The sequence below is a fragment of the Apis dorsata genome, unplaced genomic scaffold (assembly GCF_000469605.1).
Source record: "Apis dorsata unplaced genomic scaffold, Apis dorsata 1.3 scaffold_563, whole genome shotgun sequence".
Classification (NCBI taxonomy): domain Eukaryota; kingdom Metazoa; phylum Arthropoda; class Insecta; order Hymenoptera; family Apidae; genus Apis; species Apis dorsata.
In genome coordinates this window covers 202,365-208,684 of record NW_006263775.1, presented here as the reverse complement: position 1 = coordinate 208,684, position 6,320 = coordinate 202,365, and the positions used below count along the sequence as shown (strand labels likewise).

The window sequence follows — 6,320 nt, the reverse complement described above, 5'->3', positions numbered from 1 at the left end:
TTTATATTAAAAAAAAAAAAAAAAAAAACAAAAAATAAAATATTCAAAAGGATTACTACATTTCAATTTAAACGCATAGAGTAAATTGACAAAGTTTGACCCATCTTAAACCAGATTGGGTTTACCACACCAATGTTCTCAGTTTGCACACTGGACGACATTTTCCGTACGTGCTCATTTCTGCTTCCATTTCCCCCGTTATCGTTTTCTCTTAACCGAACAATTTCCCCCGTTAACCGCCATTGACATCGGATCGTATAAATTTATTTCTAGTCTATATTTTGCGTACACGGTGTACACGGTGCTGCACAACCTGTTTCGGAACGAGAGATAATGGGTTCGTCGATTTGAATGAGAACTATTACTTTCAACGCTCTTTTGTATTGCTTTCTACCGTGCGTACAGGATTAAAAGGAATTTGCATATTTAGAGACGATACAATATGGGAAGTTGTATGGAAATTTCAGTGATGAAAGTTTTAAAACGTGGATGGATCAAAGAGGGAGTGAAATAATTGATGGAAAGACTAATTAGTGATTTTGATAAAGGATTTATTAAAATATATATATGTAGATATTTTAGACGTATTTATGATTATTCTTAATCCTTTTTTTTTTATCTGTAGAATAGATAATCGATTATTTTATATTCCATGAATTTCAGAAACGACGTGTTATTGATTTGAAACAGAAAAATAGGTGACTCTATTTTTATTTTTATTTTCTAATCAGGAATACATCTATGTTGATATATATATACTCGTTGAATTTACAATATAAAAAAAAATTAAATAGAAATATGATGTTTAAAATATTGTAGAAAATTGAAATTAATTAACAATTAAATAACAAGATGTCTTTTTTTACAATTTCTCGATGTGCTTATATCTGTTCTGTATTATATTTTAAATAAAGATAAAGAATAGAAGATATTATACTCTCTCTATAAAACGAACTATAGAATAGGAGTAAAACATAAAATAAAAAGGAGAAAGATAAAGTAATAGTCTGGCCAAACGACGTAGTGGGATTCATTTCTTAATGGCCTTGAGCGACCAATTGATTTTAAACGAACTGCAATATATCTATAGTAGATTCAATTCACTGACTTGAATTTTAAAGAAACATTTGATGGTATAAAAGTCACGATCAAGTTTAATTGACCGAAATAGATATTATTTTTCGTTCTATATAAAATATGTTAATATTAATTTTATATACTTGGATTAATATATTAAAAAATATAATAAAATATAAAAATCATAGAGAACAAAAATAGTTTTATCATAATATTTAGTGACTTAAAGTTTCAAAGTAGAATATACATGTGACAATGTTTGTTAACAGTGTAATAAAGTAGGATTTCATGTTATGTTACAGAACAGATTTAAATTAGATCACTGAAAATTCAAATAATTAGTTAAGTTAGGTAATTGCTAGCTAAATACACACCTGTTTGCTTGCTAGCTTCTTGTTTTTAAACTTGAGCAATTAAGAAAGTATGACTAAGATAAAACTTTCAAATAACGACAATTAAATGACGATTTACACTATATTTTAAACGCAATTATAATTTTTATTATCATAATTTCGATTTGCAAACAAAAAAGATTTAAATAATCTGTTTGATTTTGCATTCCATTTCATTTTGAAATCAATAAATATATTTTTTTATAGGCACATACAACGATTTGCATAAAGGGAAAATACCGTATTATGAAATGGAAGTACTTACCTTTTCTTGATCCTTGAAGATTTTCACGAAACATTCTTCGTTTCATTGGTTCTCTTTCGTCGATTGAAATCGTGTTTCCAAGAATTTAATATTCTCTTGAACGATCTCGACACGAAAAAGAGAGAAAGAAAATACTCGTAACCGACGAGATATAGCGTAAACGAGAATTGAAAAGAATCGTTTAGGATGTGGGGCCAGTTCGCTCTTTCAAAAATCTGGATTTATGTTTTCTACGTGTGCTGTGCACGAAACTTCTCTCGTTAGTACGTAGAAAAGAACATCTGAAATTTATCGTTTCTAAAGGTTTTTCCAATCATTACACCACTTTAAGGAAAAAAATTATATTATCCTTATTTATTTTGAGTAACAAGATAATTACATATTTTTGTTTTTAGTCGTAGTTTTACTTCATTACTGTCAACAAATTTAGTTTAATAGTGTATTGCTTTAAAATAACTTTATAAAAATTATTTTTTGTGATGAAAGATTTATATTGTAGAATTTGTATCGTTATATTATAGTTTTTTCTAGAAAATAATTAGTAAAATTTAGTGAATTTTTTTAACGAAAGAATAAATATATGTATAAAATTGATAACTTGTGCATCTTGTGAAGATGATATAATTTATATCACGATAGTTGATTTCTTAAAAAATATTGAGTACTTAAGTGAATCAAATCTTAATAAAACGTGACCTTTTGTAACAGCTTCTGCCATTTCCGCATTTACGTTTAAAGAGTATCGTTACAAATCGTTTAAGGTTGTTCTCAAATGACCTTAACGATGGTGAAAGTGTGTTTTACCGTGACATAAATAGTGGATCTTTATAATGCTCGTGATACAGCATCGAGAGTGATGTTAATGTCTCCATAAATATTGTATCTTCTTCCAACAAGTATAGATGGGCGTAAATGACTTTGCACTAAAGTTCCACGTTACCCTTTCGATAACTGTGCGAGAAAAGTTATCGTCGTAATAATCGTAAAAAGTCAATTTTTATGATAACTACAAGAACCAACATTATAATTATAATTATGAAAAATTAATCAAGCAATAATGAAAACAATAATGGTAAATCGAACAAATTATTATATTATTATCCTTTTTTTTTAGCACGAATACATATACTTTGAAATTTCTCTGAAAAGAAAAAAGTAAATCAATGTACGCGCAAACACGCTTGAAATTAATAAATCTGGATACATTAGCCATGAAATATAAGCTAGTTGTAACCAGAGATATGCACGCATAAAAAGATGCGCATATATCTTTCGAGAAAAAAAAAAAAGAGAAAAACGCGTACAACGAGGTACAAAAAAAAAATCCCCATTAATCTGCGAACGTGAGAACGGATGAGAAAGAATTTGTCGTCTCTGAGCTTGAACAACTTAATCAAACAAGCTGCTAATGAATCCTGCAAAGAAATAATTTTAAATGTAAATACGCATATAATAAATTGAATGACCAAACAACGATTCTACGAATACAATAATTTTGAAAACAACAGAGACTACTACTACAATTCATACATTCAAACTTGGTGCTATTAAGTCTACCGTAGATATCGATTTATGCGCAGATCTAACCTCACGATAGAACTATTCGCACATCCATGCATAGATATCTCTGTGCGATATCCCTCTTCGAAAAAAGAAGAAAAAAGGAAAAAAAAAAAAAAAATAACAGGAAAATAGTCTATCTTCGTATTCGGAGATCGAAGGAAACAACTAGAAGAATAGTGCACTTTAAAATGAAAATACACGTTTTCGGGGAGAGAGGAGGCGTGTTTAGTTTCTCGCGGCCGAAAACATCAACAATAGTGACATTTTTAAAGATCCGTCGGCAACAATGGAACCGGCATCTCGTCTCGAAACGCGCACAATGTTCCTTCGTGGCTGTGAACACAATACCCGTTCGATCGTCCTTTAAGGTACTCGAATCTCGAAGACCATCCATACCTTCGAGTGTCGAAAAGTGACGACGATGCCAATTTTTCCCTTCTTTCCCTCTTTCGCACAACACGTTGGACACGTGTAACCATCGGAAAAACTGGTCCAAGGTAAATCCGTTGAGAATTGTTTCACGCGTGGCAACGAAACCAAGGAACACGGATGTACACAATCCTGGGAAAGCTGTTTGGTTACGAGCGTGAAACTAGGAACCGTGTCCTGGAAATGTTGAGAATAATGTAGGTCAACATTCACTCCTAAAGTTTACGAGCGAAACACGTTCTCGTCGAAGGAAAGAGAGACATACATCGTCGATGATGATGAAAAATAGAAACGATGATAGTGTCTGATTAAGGGAAATTAGCTGGAACGATTCGACATTGACTGATAACGTGTTACGTAATTCAACGTTGAAGTTATAACGAACGAAAACCTTTTATACAGCTTCCATTTTGAGTTGACTGTAACGCGATCGAATGGATGGATTAAAGCGATCTGTATCTTAACGGATCGTGCTTTATCTGTCTCGCAGCTGATCGAATTGCGAGAGCGAAAGATGAATCGATGAAGATAGGCAACAAGTGTTGAGAAATCTTAACGACCAAACGATCCGTCAATAAATAGAATATGTGTGTGTGTGGATGCGGGTTGAAAAAGATGGAGTGGAAGTAGGATTATTCTTCGATCTGACTCGGCACAATTTATGATCGATGACGTTTGTTTAACCGATTCCCTTTAGAAATTTATCTTTTGAGAAGTGTGTCCGGGTTACTTTTTGAAAAGAACTCTCGATGAAGTAAAATCTAAGAAGGAACAATGAAGAAGAAGAAGAAAAAGAAGAAGAAGAAGACGTTCGTAACTTTGTACAGAATTTCGAAAATTCAGCTCTCAACTTATCTCTTCTCTAAATTATTACATTTCGTGTGGTGAAATTTTATTGAAGATATTCCATCTTGAAAAAGTTAAAGTGAACATTAATAATTTCCAAAGTAAGAAATTAGCGTTAAAATTTCGAAACGAGAGATGCAAAACAGTATCGAATTTAATTTGTAAAGCAAATTTCGCGGACTGCAGTTCATCGAGAGGAATCACGCGAGTATTAATTATTTAAGAAAATTCTATTATGTCAACGGTGTAGCATTTGATGTATCAATGCACACGTTATATCGCTGTACACGTAACAACGATAACTTTTGCAAAATTGATTATGATCCACAAACTTCGATCGGTTCACACTTCAGGGAAAGGAATACAAACTATGGAAACAATCTGTATCCATTAGCATAGTGGGTGTAAGCACGGCCTATTTGTCCTTTATCGAGGAAAACAATGGCAATGCGCTTGTTCTTCCTGTGGAACACAGCAATACACGGATGCTATAATCGAATTCAAACACTTGAACATAATCAGCCCGCTTTAGAGATATCGGGTCAATTCTGAATGTAACCGAGAAACGAGGTTACTATATGCACAATGATGATGCGGTATCACCCAGCGTGGAGAAATCGATTGTGTTTTTCATTCACAGCGCGCGACACTCCAATTTTCGTCTCTTCTCCCACGAGTGGAGAAACTCTGCCAAACCAAACCTGTGAATCGCCTTCTTCAACACGAGTGAAGTTAATCTTCCTTCGAAATGAGCGTCGAATTATTTTGTCGCGAAGGAAAAATCTTGGACTCGTGGGAAAGAAACAAAAGAAAGGAAAGAAAGGAAGAAGAAACATTCGAATACCGCGATTCGTCCGTGAAAAGAGCGTAGTATAAAGAGACAAGGAGAGAGGAACCGAATGAGAAAAAGTGTGCGACTCCCGAGGATGGAGCCGGAGATTGTCCGTGGAAAAGGAAAGAAGGAAAAGGACGAGAGTAGCGATTGAGTGGGGGTGAGGGGTAGTAGTAGACGAAGGGAGAAGGGCAGAGGGGGGGATGTGGGCGAACGTTGCGGTCCAGAGGGATGAAGGAGAGGCATTACTGGCGGTGAGGGGTAGCGATACTGGCGTACGAGACGACCGGGGATGGACGAGGTGGCAGGAGTGGCGGGGTGGAAGGGTGGTTGGTGAGGTGGTGGGTGGATGGAGGGTCGGTTGGTTGGTTTGCGTGGAGGAACTGCGCGGCAGTCGAGGCCGCGAGGCTCAGTGCTAGGGAGCGCAGCATCGCGATGCGTCGCCTTCTGATTGCTGCCGCACTCGCATACGGCTTTTTTCCTCGTTCAAACGTCTCTTCCCTTCTTCCATTCCTTACCTTCGAGTGACAACGCGTTCCCCCCTTTTTTTTTATTTCCCTTTCCCGTACTCGTTTCGTTCTCGTATCCAGTTTCCTCTCCTCGTATTATTCTCCTCCCATTCGTATTTTTCTCTCCCCGCGTATTATTACGTCTCCGTCGTACATACGTATATCCCCGGTAATTTTATATCGTAGTATCGTGTAAATTAAATCGCGTGTATCCCGCGAGTGCGGTTCCTCTTCTTCTTCCTACTCCTCTTCCTATTATTCGCGTAGTGTGTACAAGTGCGTGTTGTAACCGCGTCGGCCAAGTCAGTGGCGTGCGTCGGCCAGCATGAACGCGAGAATATACTCACCGGTCAGAACCATGTGGCGAGATAGATCCTAATAAGGAGGCGAGAGGGCAGAGGCTGTAC

The 6,320-nt window shown here is 35.6% G+C and overlaps 1 protein-coding gene across 13 annotated transcripts in view; it reads left to right on the top strand.

The window, feature by feature from the left end:
• LOC102678780 (peripheral plasma membrane protein CASK) overlaps nt 1-6,320 on the top strand; it is a 241,295-nt gene that overhangs the window by 85,844 nt on the left and 149,131 nt on the right. The window contains exon 1 of one of the 13 annotated variants that reach the window (XM_031513039.1): nt 6,176-6,320. The exons of the other annotated variants lie outside the window; for them this stretch is intronic. The gene's annotated coding sequence lies outside the window, so the exon portion shown is untranslated. Of the gene's footprint in view, nt 1-6,175 lie in introns of those variants that run through there. 13 annotated transcript variants of the gene reach the window in all.